This window comes from Macaca mulatta, chromosome 14 (assembly GCF_049350105.2).
Source record: "Macaca mulatta isolate MMU2019108-1 chromosome 14, T2T-MMU8v2.0, whole genome shotgun sequence".
Taxonomy (NCBI): domain Eukaryota; kingdom Metazoa; phylum Chordata; class Mammalia; order Primates; family Cercopithecidae; genus Macaca; species Macaca mulatta.
This window is the reverse complement of record NC_133419.1, coordinates 20,235,159-20,250,798: the sequence shown is the minus strand read 5'-3', so window position 1 is coordinate 20,250,798 and position 15,640 is coordinate 20,235,159. Positions and strand designations below refer to the sequence as shown.

At 44.0% G+C, this 15,640-nt stretch overlaps 1 long non-coding RNA gene across 1 annotated transcript in view; it reads left to right on the top strand.

Annotated features, from left to right (window-relative positions):
• Positions 1–15,640, top strand: part of LOC106993243 (uncharacterized) — a 227,929-nt gene continuing 212,289 nt past the window's right edge. Inside the window, exons 1-2 of the long non-coding RNA XR_001439429.3 lie at positions 1–143; positions 1,049–1,100. This is a non-coding gene — a long non-coding RNA (uncharacterized LOC106993243). The remainder of the gene's footprint in view (positions 144–1,048; positions 1,101–15,640) is intronic.

Sequence of the window (15,640 nt, the reverse complement as noted above, 5' to 3'; positions counted from 1 at the left end):
CCCCCTCTGTTGCCCCAGCGCCCCTTGGAAGCCAATTTGTGAGGGAGTCTTCTTCCTTCGCGCCTTCCTCTTCCTTCTTCTTGTTTCCGCTCCAGGGCAGCCTGACAGAGCCGCTCCAAGGTTCTGCTAGCCGTGTCTAGTCGGTGAGGAGGGCGGGGGGAGGGGCCGTCCCGCGTGTTGGGGGGGTCTTCAGGCGACCAACGAGAGGGAGGGCCGGAACGGCGAGGTGGCTCGGAGGCATGTCCAGTAAATTGGGGATGAAAATCCTCCCAGACCTTAAGCTTGCAGTGAGCCGAGATCGCGCCACTGCACTCCAGCCTGGGCGACAGAGCGAGACTCCGTCTCAAAAAAAAAAAAAAAAAAAAAAAGAAAATCCTCCCAGGAACCCGGTTACTAATGTTTTGAGGGAAGTGGCAGGTGCAGTGGTTACACAGAGACAATGATGCTTAGTGGCCAGGACTTCATGGCCACAAAATGTGTGTGTAGAGAGGGCCACCGAAGCCTGAAAACCTTTTCGTCCCCTTTTAGGTTTACCCATTCCACTGGGGCCAGCCAGCACCTACTCCTGCCATCTGGTAAACTTTCCTCCTGTTTCTGAGGCCATGTCTGGCATGAAGAGTCTTTACTGAATAGTTTTCATTGATCACAGTCCCCGTTCTTCCCTTCTTCTCACCCCCTTATTGAAATGGCAGTGAAAATCTAAGTGAGAAAGCACTGCTACAGGGACTGAAAAGGCTACAGGAGAGCAGAGCCATTGACTTTTATTTTTAAAATGAAGATCTCTTTTACTTGAAGGAACTTAAGAATTTTGGCATTCAAATAGGGGCTGGAAGACTTGAAAGCAGTAGAAATTTCACCCCAGAAGATAGGAAAGGATGGTCATGAAATGAATATCTCCTGACTTGCACACCTAGTGAGCAGAGCCAGGGCCTCCTTCACCTTAGCATTTGGAACAGGCTGCAAAGTTCATTCTTCCTCTTAGCAGCCCCTGCATTCAGTTTGGTTTAGTTGTTTTATGTAGTTTCTAGCCTGATTTTTTTTTTTTCAGAGTGCAGCAGAAGTCCCAGGTAGCTGAGAAGTTCATGGAATCTTCTTATTTGGTACACCTTTCTCTATTGCTTGTGATATAGTGCAGGGTTGGGATGTGCAGACGTTTCTCAAATGCACTGTGTACCTACACAGCGTGCTGCAATTTGGCTACTGAAGTCAAGAGAAACTGGTTTGAACAACTACTGTTGTGTAACATAGGAAGCGCATTTCATTTGATAACAGGAGCATAGCTTTTGTGCTATTAAAATGCTTTGAAAATTAGTGTGTGGTCTTTAGTAATTAGCATATACATTTTAGTTATCCATTGGTTCATAACAAACGGACTCAATAGGTACCCCACTCAGTCATTTATCTAAATGAAAAGTTTGGTTAAATTGTGTTGTGGGCATTGATCAAAGCTAATGGGAAAAAGAGATTAAGATGAAAATCATGGGATTAAATTTTTAATTAGTTTGCCCCTTGGACCGTTGCTTGGTATGACACCGTGATTGATTGGCTACTTATGCCTGCCTGGGAAGATATGGCTCTACTACCAAACCTCTGAACGTAAAAGTGTTTTGCAAAAAAACTGAATATTTTATTCAGTTATCTTTCACTTTATTCCTGCTTAACAAGGAATTGAAAAGGAAGGCAAGGTCTTGGATCTCATAGTTCTTGGTATAGTAATAGATATAAAGTATGAGATGGGGGCTACAGGTTCATTAATAAATATCTCAAATTAACATGTTTGTCAAACTCTTCCTTTCCTGCTCCCAATCTCCTCCTTTCCCAGGGCTCCTTATGTCAACTAATGGTGCCATCATCAGTGCACTCAAGGCAAAAACCTGGGAACGATCTTGATTCCCTCTTTCATTCCCCACAGGTCACCCATCAACAAATTATATCTGCTTTTCTTCTAAAATATATCCTAAATCCATTCACTGTTCTTATCTCTACCACCCTAACCCAGGCGTCATCATCCTTTACCTGGTTAACTGCAATATCCTTTTCATTTTACCTCCCTGCTTCTAATCTAACCCATTTTCACCATCCCAGTCCATTCATTCATATGTCGAGTTCTTCTTATCCATGAGTTCATTATTTCTTAATGAAAGGTAACATTTTTTTTAGTGTCTACCATGTTCCACCACACAGTAGCAGCCAAAATATTTGTTTAAAATATAAGTTAGATTCTATCACTTTTGTGTCTAGAATTATTGTCTTCCCCCACTAATTACTGTGCCCTACATGATCTGGATTCAATCTGGTACCACTCTATCCCTTCACTCACTATAATCCAGACATACTATCTTTCTCTCTTCAACCTGCCGAGTTTTATCCTGCCTTAGGGTCCTTGCACTAACTGTTCCCTTTGCTGGAACTCTCTTCACCCAGGTATTGCAGAGCTGGCCCTCTCTTGTTTAGGGCTGAACTTAAATGTGACCTCTTCAAATAAGCCCTCCCTTGACCACACAAACTCATGCACCCTCCTGTTACTCCCTGTCACATCATCCTGAATTCAGTTTCACCACAACACTCATCATTACTGCTATTTTCTTGTATCTTCCTTTGTTTATTGACTGTCTCCTCCCATTAATATGTAAGCTCCATGAAAATAAACATCTTGTCTATATTGTATGACTGTATCTCCAGAACCTCAAATAGTCTCTGACATAAGAATGAATGAATGAATGAATGAATGAATGAATGAATGGATTCTTCTTCCCCAAAGCTGCTGCCTGTCATCTCAGGTACATTGAAACAGGAAAGCTGGTAAAGGCCAGGAGGTCAAATGCTACATAGAGTGGAGCCTGAAGCACAAGATGTGGGCAAAGACACAGTGGACAGGGGCAAGAAAAGCATTTGGGGTGGAGGGCAGAGAACCCAGGAAGGAACATGGAAATGACATAGAACAACTCTACAGACACGTCCTAGACATCTTAAGACTTGTACAGGCACGTGTGTGCCCGCACATACACACATACCAGCTTGAAGAATCTTGTCTCAGCACATGCTCTGTACTTGAGTCTTAAACACTTTTCCTGGTAGAGATGTTTAGGCTTCAGTGTTAAGGAGTCTGATTCAGAGGTCTAGGTGGGGCCCATGTGGCTGTTGCTGCGTAATAGTTGTAAACTGGTCTCATTCTTGGTCAGGACAATAAGGCTGCAGTAAATCATAGCAGCTGGGAGAAAGCAGTGTGGTATTCTGCAGTGGTTCTGTTCACCACCACATGGGCTGAGCCTAAGCAACTTTCCCTTCCTGGGCCCTCATTCTGCTCAGATACAAAGTGAAGGCTTACTTGGGCTCCTGTGCAACTTTAAAAGTGAAACTTAACTGAAATTGGGCAGGTGGGCTGCGCTCCTTCTAAAGAGCACGAGGCCCACTTTTTAGAAAATATTAAACCTTGGGTTACACCTCAATTTGGCAGTTACACTTACGTGACACATTATTTCTAAAGAGCCATCTAATTTTATGCCATCTGATGTTTATATTGATAACTGGTGAAAATACGGGAACTTATTATGCCACTGTGAAATTACGATGAAGTGGCTCAAATTTATTCTCTCACTCTAGGTTGGATTTGAAGGGATAAGGATAAGAGAGAGAAAATACTATCAGTACTCAGGTTAAAAAAGGAAAAAGAAAAAAAAATGGAGCTTAGACTTTAATCTTTTCATAAATCTTCCTCATCCCCAATTGTTCAGCCGAATTCAGAAGGATTAGCTTTCTGTCTTCCATGAACCTTTTGGTTGGAATTTTGTCAGTCTTTTTCCCCATTGAGGCTACCCTCGATGTTTAACCAAAAAAAAAAAAAAAAAAAAAAAAAAAAAAAAAAAAAAGAACTACAAACTTTATTCAGATCCAGTTCAGGGTTCCACATAGCATTTAGTTTTTATGTCTTCTCCAATCTGTGATGGTTCCTCATTATTTCCTTGTCTTTCGTGACCTTAACACTTTTTAAGAGTACTGCTCAGTTATTTTTTAGACTGTTACTCAGTTTGGATTTGTCCAGTGTTTTCTCATGATTAGACTGGGGTTTTGAAGTTTCTCCATGCATCATATTGGAGTACATAATGTCAATATGTCTTATTACTGGTGCTGTTAATAAGACACATTGCTGTCGATGACATCTGATCACTGATTAAGGTGGCATCTGTCTGGTTTTTCCACTGCAAAGAGGATAATTCCATTTGTGTTAATATACATTTGGAGAGAGATGCTGTGAGATTACCTTGGCCTTATTTGTAGCCAGATTTTCTTTACATGTGTGTTGGGATGGAGGGGTGATGGGAGGTGGGATGGGGTGGACCATGTGATCTGTTCAGTCTGTAAATCCCAAGTACAAATCAGAGCTTGCTATGATTATGCCGCACAAAGAGGGGAAGAAACCTTTGCACTATAATAAATAGCTGGGGCTACATCTTGATATGCATAAACGAAAATGTGATATGGCATGTTTTTATTGTGTGTGTGGAGATGTGTGTTGTTCGTTGAATTGAGTTCTTCTTATCCATGAGTTGATTATTTCTTAATAAAGGGTAACATTTTTTGAGTGTCTACAATGTTCCAGGCACTGTACTAGGCTCTGCATCTCTTATCTCAGTTCATACAACACTGCAAAGTAGACATCATTAGCTGTTTTACAGATAAGGATACCAAGGCTCATGGAAGTAAGTTACTCAAAGGCAAGTGGCAGAACTGAACCTTGAACTAAGGCTTGTCTGACTCAGAAGTGTGTGCTATTTCCGAAGCACCAAGCTTGCTTTCCTACTGTGTGCCAGGCCCTGCAATTAGTGCTAGAGATGCAGAAGTATGAGACAGATGTTCAAGAAGCTCACACCTACCGCACAGGGACCTTAGGAAGAGGCACCAAGGGCCTGGGAAGGAACCTTTATTATGGGCATCATCCTTGCTTTCTTGGTGACGATCCCTTGTCTTGAAAATCACTGAAATGGTTTTTCTCAGGCCTTTAATGAGTCAGGTTGGATTTGCCAGGTTGCCCTCAGCTACAAATGGCTGAACAGAGGAGGGAACTAATAGTGATGCAATGCCTACTCTGCTTGTCACTGACTGTTATTCATCTCAGCCCTGCCATGGGTGAGTATATTATTTTCTCCACTAAGTACATGAGGCATCCAAGACCCAAAGAAGCTAAATAATATCATCCCCAAAGTCACCAGCTAGTAAACGGCTAGCCAGGAGTTTGATCCCAGATCTAACTGATTCCACAGCCAGTGTCCGATCTCAGTGCCCCTTGATATGCCAGGGGTACAGATTCCAGCATCCTTGCTGCAACGTGGCTATGCATCCGCTACCTTCTCATATGTAGAAGGGGTGGTCATGTTTACATAGTGCCTGATGGACATTGACAACGGTTCATTTGTACCAAGCTTTTTTTTGCTTAAGCCAAAGGATCTTTGGGCAGCTTTTGCTTTTTTTTTTTTTTTTTTTTCCATCTCCTCCCCACAACAGTCAGTCCATATCAACAGGGCAAATGGAAAGTGATGATTCTGAGTCATTTGTGACATATAAAATGCTACTGTGTAAACAAATGTGCTTCCCTAAGAGAGATGGCATATGGCAAGTCAGGTCTCTTTGCCCCTGGCTTTTGATGAGAGGGTTTAGTTCCTCATAGAGGCAGTGCTTAATAAATAGCATTTCATGTGGCTGCTAATAGTTTGTGGTCTTCCTGTCTCCAGGCATTTGCTGAACTGTGTAGTGAAGAAAGGGACAGAAAAAAATCCTTCATTCCCCTGCCTGTCCCATTTGGCAGCTCCCTAGATTCTCTCAGATCAGTGTCCTTTCTATTTGCTATTTTTGAAAATGTGAAAGCAAAGTGAGGTCACTGCATTGGAGTAGTTGGAAAAGAAAAGGAGACTAATGATTAGCAATCCCAGGGATTAGGATGGGGAGAGCAGGTGGCAATCTGGTTTATTAAAATTTCTCCGTTTGGTTCCTACCATATAGAACCGAGGTTCACTGATTATCTTGATTCTGCTGCTATTGTCCTGCTAGAGGCAGTGAGAATGAATGACCAAAAGGTGAGATTAGCAGTAGATGGAAAGAAAAAAAAGGAATTGGAAGTTGTTTTTGATTTCCCTATCTTAGTTTGGATTCTCCCAGACCATATCCAGAGGCAAGGATTCAAGCATAAGCAATTTATTTGGGAGGTTCAGGAACCATTGGCAGGGAATTGAGAACAACCTGGGAAGGGAGAAAGGCCAATCAAGGATTGCTACTCCTGTGGAAGACTGGAGCTCAATTCCACTGGTGAACCCTGGGAATGGTGGTGTAGAGCACATATGTCAGAATGATCTGTCTTCCCACTCCCACTCAGGGAAGGGAGCTGAGGTATTTATACACCAACTTCGGAGTGTCGGTGATTAACAGCTGCTCCCTTGTGGTGTGCTGGGCACACAGGCAGAGTGGTTCTCTGCAGTTTAGGAGAAAACCCTCAGGCAAAGAGATGCAAATGCTGCAGTTGAAAGTCAACCAGTGTGCACTGATGTGGTAAAGCCAGAGGGATATGGGCTGGGTATCAACAGCATCTGCTATGTTCCCTTAAAACAAAACACAACACCCATTCCTCCCCCAGTATTTCTGTACCACTAAATAGCACCAACATTTACTCAGGTTCTTATGCCAGAAGACCTTGGAATCTTCCCTGATGCTTTTTGCTCTTACCTTATGTTCAGTCATGAACTCCATCTTAAAAATACACCTTGAATTGTCCCCACCATCATCTTTGATTGGGTTTCTGCGACAGTATCTTAGCTCAAATTCATATTTACACTCATTCCCCTGACGTGGTAGCCAGAGTGATTTTTTTAAACCTGAATGAGATCATTTTACCCTACCCCACCAGCTCAAAACTATGCAGTGCCCCTCATCACTCTTAGAATAAAATCAGAAGTCTTTACTGTGCCCCAAAAGACCCTCCCTGATCTAGTCTGACTTCATCCCTGACTTCAGTTTCCATCTGTTCTCCTCTTTGCTCACAGTGCTCCTGCTAGATGGCTTTTCTTGCTGCACTCCTGCCTCAGGGCCTTTGCATTTGCTCTTTCAACATAGAACTACTCCAGATACTCATATCACTCAATCCTCTCAATCACTCAGCATCTGCTCAAATGTCACCTCTTTGGGAAAGACTTTTCTTAATACTCTGTCTAGAAAAGAGCCTTTTGTCACTCTATTCTTTAATCTTTTATTAATTTTTCCATAGATCATGACCTGAATAATATTAGTTTCTATTTTATTTGTCTGTTGCCTGTCTCTTGCATTAGGATGTAAGTACCATGAACACAAGGACCTTGATTCTCTGCATTGCTCCCAGCTCCTAAAAGAGTGTGACACATAGGTAGGTATTGACTGAATGAATGGATTAATAACCATTTACTGGTCCTGCTGAGAGGACCCATCTGTTAAAATTTTTCAGAACAGACAGGAGAAACTTGAAACCTTGGTTTGATAACTGTCTGGCTGCCTCTTTTCCCAGAGCTGGCTCTAATGAAGAATAAACACTCTTAACAGAAACGGTTGAAGGTCCTGGGATTACTTCCAATATGTTCTTTCATGACGTCCACTGCAAATCTTAACTTGTTCATTTTTCTTTTTGTTTGCCTTTCTGAAAACAATGGAAGGAAAATTGAAGGAATCAATGTGCTACATTTCATATATGATGATGGGGACAAAGTGTAGTCTTAATTTTTTTAAAAATGATCTAGAATACAAAGTTGGTTATTTCCCCCTAGTGCCTGGCACATAGTATGTGCATACTAAATGTCGAGTGAATTGGCAATGTCATCTATTTGATGTTCTTAAGTTTTCATTGTGTGTTAATTGTTCTGTAGAAGGTATTGGATTAGAGGGTCCACAGCCTTAAACATACCAAAGAGTGGGAGGATTTTCTCCATCACTGCCCCCAACCCAGAAAACCCTTAGCCTGATGATCCATGCCCATTCCTTCTCATACATACCAGCCCATGATCCTAAAAATAGTCAGTAGAATCAGTTCTATTTTCTTGTGTGGTTTAATTTAATCCATTATAAAAGTAATGCAGGTTAATTTTAGAAAGTTTTTTAATTACAGAAAAGTAAAAGAGACGAAGAAAAAAATTTGTGGTTCTACCACCCAGAGATAACCACTGTTAATATGCTGGTGTATTACCTTCCAGTGTTTTCTATGTGTATTTTTTACACAAATTGAATATACAATTGTATTTCTCTCTTAATATCATAACATAAGCATTTATTCTTGGTATTAATACTATGAATATCTCCTTTAATAGTTGCGTACTATTACATTTTTCCTGTTTTAGACCATTTAGTTTGTTTTATATTTTTTAAAAATTATACGTAATGCTGGATAAATATCCTCATCTTTGCTGGCATTCCTGATTTTTTTTTTTTTAGGATAGAGTCCCAGAAATGGTGTAACTTATTCTAAAGGAGACAAACTCTTAATACATTTTGTGAGATTTCATTTTGATTTCTAAAACCGTTTGAATGTGACTTCCATAAAAGAGCTCTAGAAAAGCAGATTGCCTCAAAGAATTTACTTCCAGTTTTGCAACATTTCAGACATAGAGTGTTTTAGCATTCAGTTTAAATGAGCACAGAAATCTTCTGTAGGCTGTCTCCTCTTCAGGCCTCTTCTCTCTCTAATAAAACGCAGCATCGGCATTATAAAAATCTTTCTTTGGTAAACAACGTCTTTTTGTGTTCTCAAGGATTGTTTTCCTAAGTCTTTCTGGCGGGTATTGGGTTTATGCCTAGAATTATGTGTCGTATTTTTGCTTGCCTGTTTATGATGTCTTAAGGGTTTAGTTATGCTTTGTGTTTTGTTTTGTTTTTCATTGCCAAAGGAAGTCCAGATTTCATGGCAGTGAAACCGGCTTTTACAAGTCTGTCTGGGTCTTTCCTGAAAGGCCGGGAGATTACCTTGGCAGGGACTGTTCTCGAGAACATTGCATGGATAAGGAGTCTCCTCTCCAAGGCTAAGCCATCCTGGAAAGGGCCTTGCCAAAGATAAGCGGTTTATCAATGGAGGGAAACCATGTCTTTCATAGATATGAGAGGCCAGGCATGCCATCTAGGAGGGTCAGGATATAGGATGGCTTAGTAAATATGTCTCAGTCATACTACATAATATTATGCATGCAACATTATTGAAAAGAATAAATCAGACATCTTTGTCTTACCTGAAAAGACCTCCATATTTTGTTAATTCTGAATAACAAGATTTAGAGAAATATGTATGGTGTGATCTCATATTTGAAAAAAAAAAAGGCAAAAATCATGTTTAAGGGTTTGGGAGGCCAAGGCGGGCAGATCACCTGAGGTTAGGAGTTCGAGACCAGCCTGGCCAACATGATGAAACCCCGTCTTTACTAAAAATACAAAAATTAGCCAGATGTGGTGGTGGGCACCTGTAATCCCAGCTACTCAGGAGGCTGAAGCAGGAGGATCACTTGAACCCAGGAGGCAGAGGTTGCAGTGAGCCAAGATCACACCACTACACATATCAGACTGTTGGTAACTCACTTGTATGTGAAATTGGGCTGGATGAGAATAAGGAACTTTGCTTTATACAACTCTGTTGAATAACCTGTTACAATGAACATGTATTACTTTTATAACTTAAAGGAGGAAAATAAAAAAAAAAATACTGGAGAGGGACAGAATAGGAAGTGGGATTTAGGAGCTAGTTATGTGAGACCTGTGCAGGGTGGGTCATCAGCCTCTCTGACAAGGCTGATGCATGTGCCACAGAAGGCTCTGCCACCAAGAAAAGTGGGGCTGAGCTGGCGTTTCCTTACCCTGGCAGCTGCTAGAAAAATCGAATATGTTGGCATTCACTGGAGATATCACATCTGTAAAGTCTTTTGGGGGAAAAAAATGGGAGTGATCCAGAGAGTCAAGAGTTGCCATGTGAGGGCTTGAGAGAGGGTGGCCAGGAGAGATCAGAAGAATATGCGTTAAAAGCCCCAGAATGGAAAAGATTAATTCTGCCTCTGAATCACAGAGCTCTTCGTAGCCATCTGTGAGACAGGCCCCAGGCCTTGAACTAGAAACAGTGCCCAAGGCTTTTATTAACCTTCTTCCCTTGGGAGTGAATGCTGAGGTGTGTGTCTTCAAGGAGTGATGGCTCAGAGGCTACACAGCTCTCAAACTTGATTTGCTTTATATTCTATTTGTGAGTTAGGGTGTGTTCACGGCGAATGGATGATTTAGACGATGATGGGTCTGCTGCAAATATAAAAGGATAATTGAATCTCGAAGTCTATTAAAGACTGTTGTCTTACATCTTGTGGGATGACATTTTATTACAAGGGCCAACTTGGCTCTTGTATTCTGTTTCTTCTCTTCCCTTCCTCCCTTTCTTCATTATCCTTAAAAAATTAGATTTTCCCCTCTGCCAATCAGCAGTTGCAAAAAGTCCTCCAAGAAAAGTCAGGATGCCAGAAAGGCGTACCTGGGGGAGGCGGAATTGCATGGCAGTGGGGTACAGGGGCTCCAGAGTTGGCCACTGTGTGGCCTCCAACAAGTATCTTACCTCCTCTACGCCTCAGTTTCCTTCTCTGTAAAGTGTGGGTGATGATGTTTACTTTTTAGTTGTCTTGAAGATGAGGGATGATGATGCTTAGCACAGTGTCTGGCACTTTTCAGCAAGCTTCACGATCCACTGTTGTCATCAGGACTTTTGTCATTCTCAGTTCTGCCACACGTTTTCCCTGTGTCCTTGAGCAAATCGGCTCCTTTCTGTGGCCCCCTTGTTCCTCATCTGCCAACTGAACTCTCCGCAGTTAATAACTCCAGCGATGTTTGAAAAAACAGCAAAAGCAGTTGAACAGAAACAACAATAATCCAAAAACCCACCCCGATTCCTGGGTAGGATAATGTCATTTCGCTCAGGACTGCTCTCAGTAAGTGGGCCTCTCCTCTCAGAAGAGCCTGGAACCTCTCTGTTCCTCAGAGCTGCCAACACTGGCCTTGTTCTGTGGTCTGATCTGCTGGCGACCTCTGTCCGCACACTTCTGAGACTGGCCAGGGGCCCTGGCACAGTCACACTGCACAGCCCGCCAAATTGAAAGGCCCTTTCTTTTGAGCAAATAGCATCATACACGTTGCCATCAAGAAAATGAAAGCATTTGCAGTGGCGCGGCATCCAGCTTCTCTCTGTGGCCTTTGGAAACAATTTTGTGACCAGAGAATGGTTGGAGACAAAGGTCTTTCTATCTGATCTGCTCACCAGGCTGGCATAGGATCGTGGGGGGCCTGTGTCCCTCTTTTCTGGCACCACACGGATTGATATCACTGCATTTGTCTCCTCTCTTTGATTAGGACAAGGCAGGCAGGCAGCAGAGGGTTATATTTCAACTGCCCTTGACTCTGTTTATAATCACAAACATGAAAGGAAGGGAAAGAGATTGAGTTTATAGGACTGGTTCTTTGTGTAGCCTAATTTATCTCTCTCAGGCAGCAGTGGGCTGAGCAAGTTTCCTTTTTGTTTCCAATGCAGGAAACTGAAATATGAATCTATGTTGATGAGAGAATAAAGGAATTGAAAGAGGCATAAATCTTATCTTCTTGCAACCCTAGAAGATCAGCTTCTTGTGAAGAAGGGGATTATACTTCTGTAATTAACTGCTTTGCAGCTCCTGGTGATGGCTCAGAGCTGAATAATAGCACCCAGCCAAGTTGGATAAAAGACTGTCGGGTGGGCGGGTGCGGCCGCTCATCGTGAACAATGGTCTCAGGGCTTGACATCCTTTCCCAGTGCCCCGTGCTCAGAGAGTCCAACCAGGAGATATTTGTTCCCTGTCTATCAACATTCACAGCAGAGAATAAAATTCCAGAACAAATAGCTCAAAGAGACCTGTTTCACTGGAGGCTGGTAGCTGCAATGAACTGCCTCAAAGGACCAAGCGAGGTTCTACACCTCTTTGTGTTCCAACCAGTGCCCGGGACCTGTTAGGTGCTTATTGAATGCTGGTTGGAGGTGACTGCTTCTCAGCCGCTGTGCTGTCTCAGGAAAGTTGCCTCAGTTCTCTGATCTTCAGAGTTAATCATCCACACAATGCAGGGGGTTCTTATGGAATTCTTGTGAGGAAGAAATCAGATCATGAGTATAAACAAATTGCTTAGTACAGCCTGGCACATGGCAGGTGATCAATAAATGGTAGCTATTATTATTATATTGTGAAATAAAAATGGATTGTGGATGCATAGCCATTATAATAGTCAGTGTTTATGAGGCTTCCCCTATGCAGACACTGCATACCTATTAGTACATGAAAGCCCCACAGCATCCCTCTCAGGTCAGCAGGATTCTTTCCCCCCATTTCACTGGTGACAAAATGGGCTCAGAGTGGAACGATGATCTGCTATGGTTAGGAGCAGGAATGGAGACTGACACCCAGGTCTTTCCCTTGTCCCTTTTTCCTTAGCCCCTGCCCCTCAGTACTGGAGTCACAGGTACTTAGCCCCTCAACCCACTGTACTCTGAAACTCACAGGATCAAGCTTCTGAGCCATCTGTGTTTCCTTTTTTCCTCCATGCTGCATGCTGAAATCTCTAGGAATCCTAGAGATTCTTCTTTTGAGATGTTTCCAAAACATCTCCCTTCTTCAATCCCACTGCTACTCATGCTGGTACAGACCCTCGGTTCATGACAACCAGGCTTCCTACATCAAGCAGGCACCCGAGTAGTGTCTCAGGCCCAGGTCCTCTTTCTGTCACCCGTCACATCAGTGTCAGATGAGTGATCCCTCACCCCACTCTCCTGTCCTTCCCCCCTGAGGGAGCAACAACCACTCCCCTGCCATATTAAGTCAGTTCCATGTTCCTTTCCTGGTATTTAAAGCCCTTTAGCTGACCCATCCAAACTTGTCTTCCTACTCACAGTCAGAACCTCGGGTCCAGCTGAGCCTGTCTCAGTTGCCCTCAGGCAGGCACCCGCAGCCACTCTGTGGGCTCAAAGGATTAGACCCTTGATAAAGACTCAAATATCCGCATTCAGTGCACAGTTAAGTGTTTAACAGAGTTATGGAACATAGAGATCATGTCTTCCATTCACCCACCCATTTTACAGATAGAACCCAAGGTCCAGAGAAGCTCAATATCATGCAGTGAATTAGTTTCAGAACCAAGTCTCAAAGCTAGGCCTTTAAGCTTAGAATTCAGCATTCTTCCATTGGGTCAATAGGCCATACCACCTTCAGTAATGACTGGCTGCCCGTGGCTGGCAGGGGCAATTTATTTAGTCCTCAGTCTACATATGGGCCCTGGACCTGTGTGGTGCCCCAGAGGGTCAGCCTGAAGCCTGCTGAGGCTCTGAGGTAGGTGCTGGGGACAGGGATGTGATGGGCAGAGGCTGGGTGGTGGCAGCAGCAGAGGTGGGGGTGGGAGATTGAGATTTAGGGGGACTGTTGTGTATCTCAGCAGCTGTAAGACAGATGAAAATGGGGCTGAGTGCCAGGCCAAGCAGTGTGCTGTGGGAACATGGCAATTAACTTCTCTATTTGGATGGGAGATGGGATCCAGGAGGGCTTTAGGGAAAAAGTGACCTGTGACTCTGAAGAACAAGAAGGACTATGTTCATGGCACCAGAGGTCAGATATTCTGGATGGAGGAGCAGCATGGACAGGGCAAGACTACCTGGCATGTGCATGGTGAACAGCGCAGCTACAGCAAGGGAGCCTGGAAAAGCAGAGGAACCTGGACTCCAGCTCTGACTCTGCATCTGGACTGACCCCCTCAGGGTTTGGGCAAGTCACTTCACCTTCCTGAACCTCAGTGTCCTTGTATGTGAAATGGGCATCACGATGGTATCTGTCTCCTAAGGCTATTGTGGGGATTAACCTAAATAGTAAGGCACCAAATATGGGGCCTGGCACGTAGTAGGTATTCAACAGAAGACCTAGTGTGGCTGGAGCTGAGGTTATTGGGCCACAGAGACAAACAGATATTTGGATGGCACTGTTTTCTTTTGCCTTCCAATGGGCCCTTTCTGCTCCTTCCAGGAGCTTACCAGCTGGCCTGGGAGGGCTGCTTGCCCACTCATAGTTGCCAAGATGTTTGGCTGTGCCCCCGTCCAGAACCATCTTCTGGTCCTGTCTTCATCCTTGAGCCCTTTCCAGCCTGCACCCAATAGGGTACTCGTGTTCCAGGTCTGCTAACGTTTGCTGGCAGAGCCCATGTTTGGGAGCGTGAGATGTGTTTAGGTAGAAACAGACACTGAAAACAGCTGCTGGCTTCTCTGCCATGGTAAACAGGGAATAAAGCCCCCCAACTGTGGGCTTCGCTGGGGAGTGGGGAGCACAAGGCAGGCCCTGCTTACTGTTGCTTTTGGGGAGGGGAAGGCCATTTTTATTTAGGGAGTGGGCCAGCCCCCTCAGGATTGGGTTGGGACAGGGGTGGGGTGAGCTGCATGGAGGGAGTTGGAAGCCCTCCCTCTCCCTGGACTTCTAGATGTTTGAAGACTCCATAGGCACTTTCTACTATTTGGTGTCTGTGAGACAGGGTCATTTCTTTAAGCCTCTGTGGATAGACCATCAGCAAAAGAAGTTTTTGGCATGTCCTTGTACTGTGTTGATGAGTGATGTCAAACTTACCTTCACATCAGCATCACTTGGTTGGTGCTGATTTAAACATACATATTCCCAGGCCCTTCCTGAGGCTCGCGGAATCAGAATCTCTGAGGGAAGGGCCCAGGAGCCTGCATTTTAACAAACTCTTCAGGCGATTCTGGTTCAGGCATTCAGGGAACTACACCTTGAGGACCACTGGCAGGTTTCTAACAGGTTATCTGGGAAACCAGGGGGAAGGGGCAGTCAGGAGGAGGAGAGGGCCAGCCCCACTGCCCTTAACATGCACGTCCTGTTATGCTTTTTGACTTGGACTTGGAAGCAGATGCTTTTAGATGCAGGTCTCCTTAGAAACAGATGCTATCCCTGTTCTAGAATATAGAAAAGAGTAGTTCCCCTTCCTCTAGGTGTGCCTCGTTTGCTGTCCACCCACTCATCCATCTATCCACCCACCCACCCACCCATCCATCCACCCACCCTTTCATCCACTCACCCACACACCCACATGCCCACCCATCCATCCATCTACCCATCCTTTCTGGAGTGCCCACCTGCTTTGTGTCTGGCTCTGGGCTGAGCTTTGGAGACACCAGAACTCTCCATTTAGACAAACAGACACATAAATCATCATAATACAGGGGGATCTGTTCAATGATCAATGTCTCAAATAAGTACTGTGGTGGCACAGGCAGAGATGACACAATCCACTGGCAGGGAGAAGGGATCAGAGAAGGCTTTGGAAGACAGCAACCTGTGAGTGGGCCATAAACGGTGAACAGTTTGCTAGATAGAGAGGGTGAGCATGAGGGTGTGTAGGAGGGAAGGTCAGTTCTGCGAACTAAATCCTTTCACATCCACATTCAGAGCAGGGGCCTATCCCCAGGCCCTATGGAGCCCGTATTCAGAGGCTCATCTGTAGCTGCAACCTCTAAACTTGGCCCCATCTCCTGACATTTCTGAGTGAAAAGGAATCACTCTCTAGTGTGTGTGCTGCAGGCCCGTGGTGGCTGTCACAGTACAGT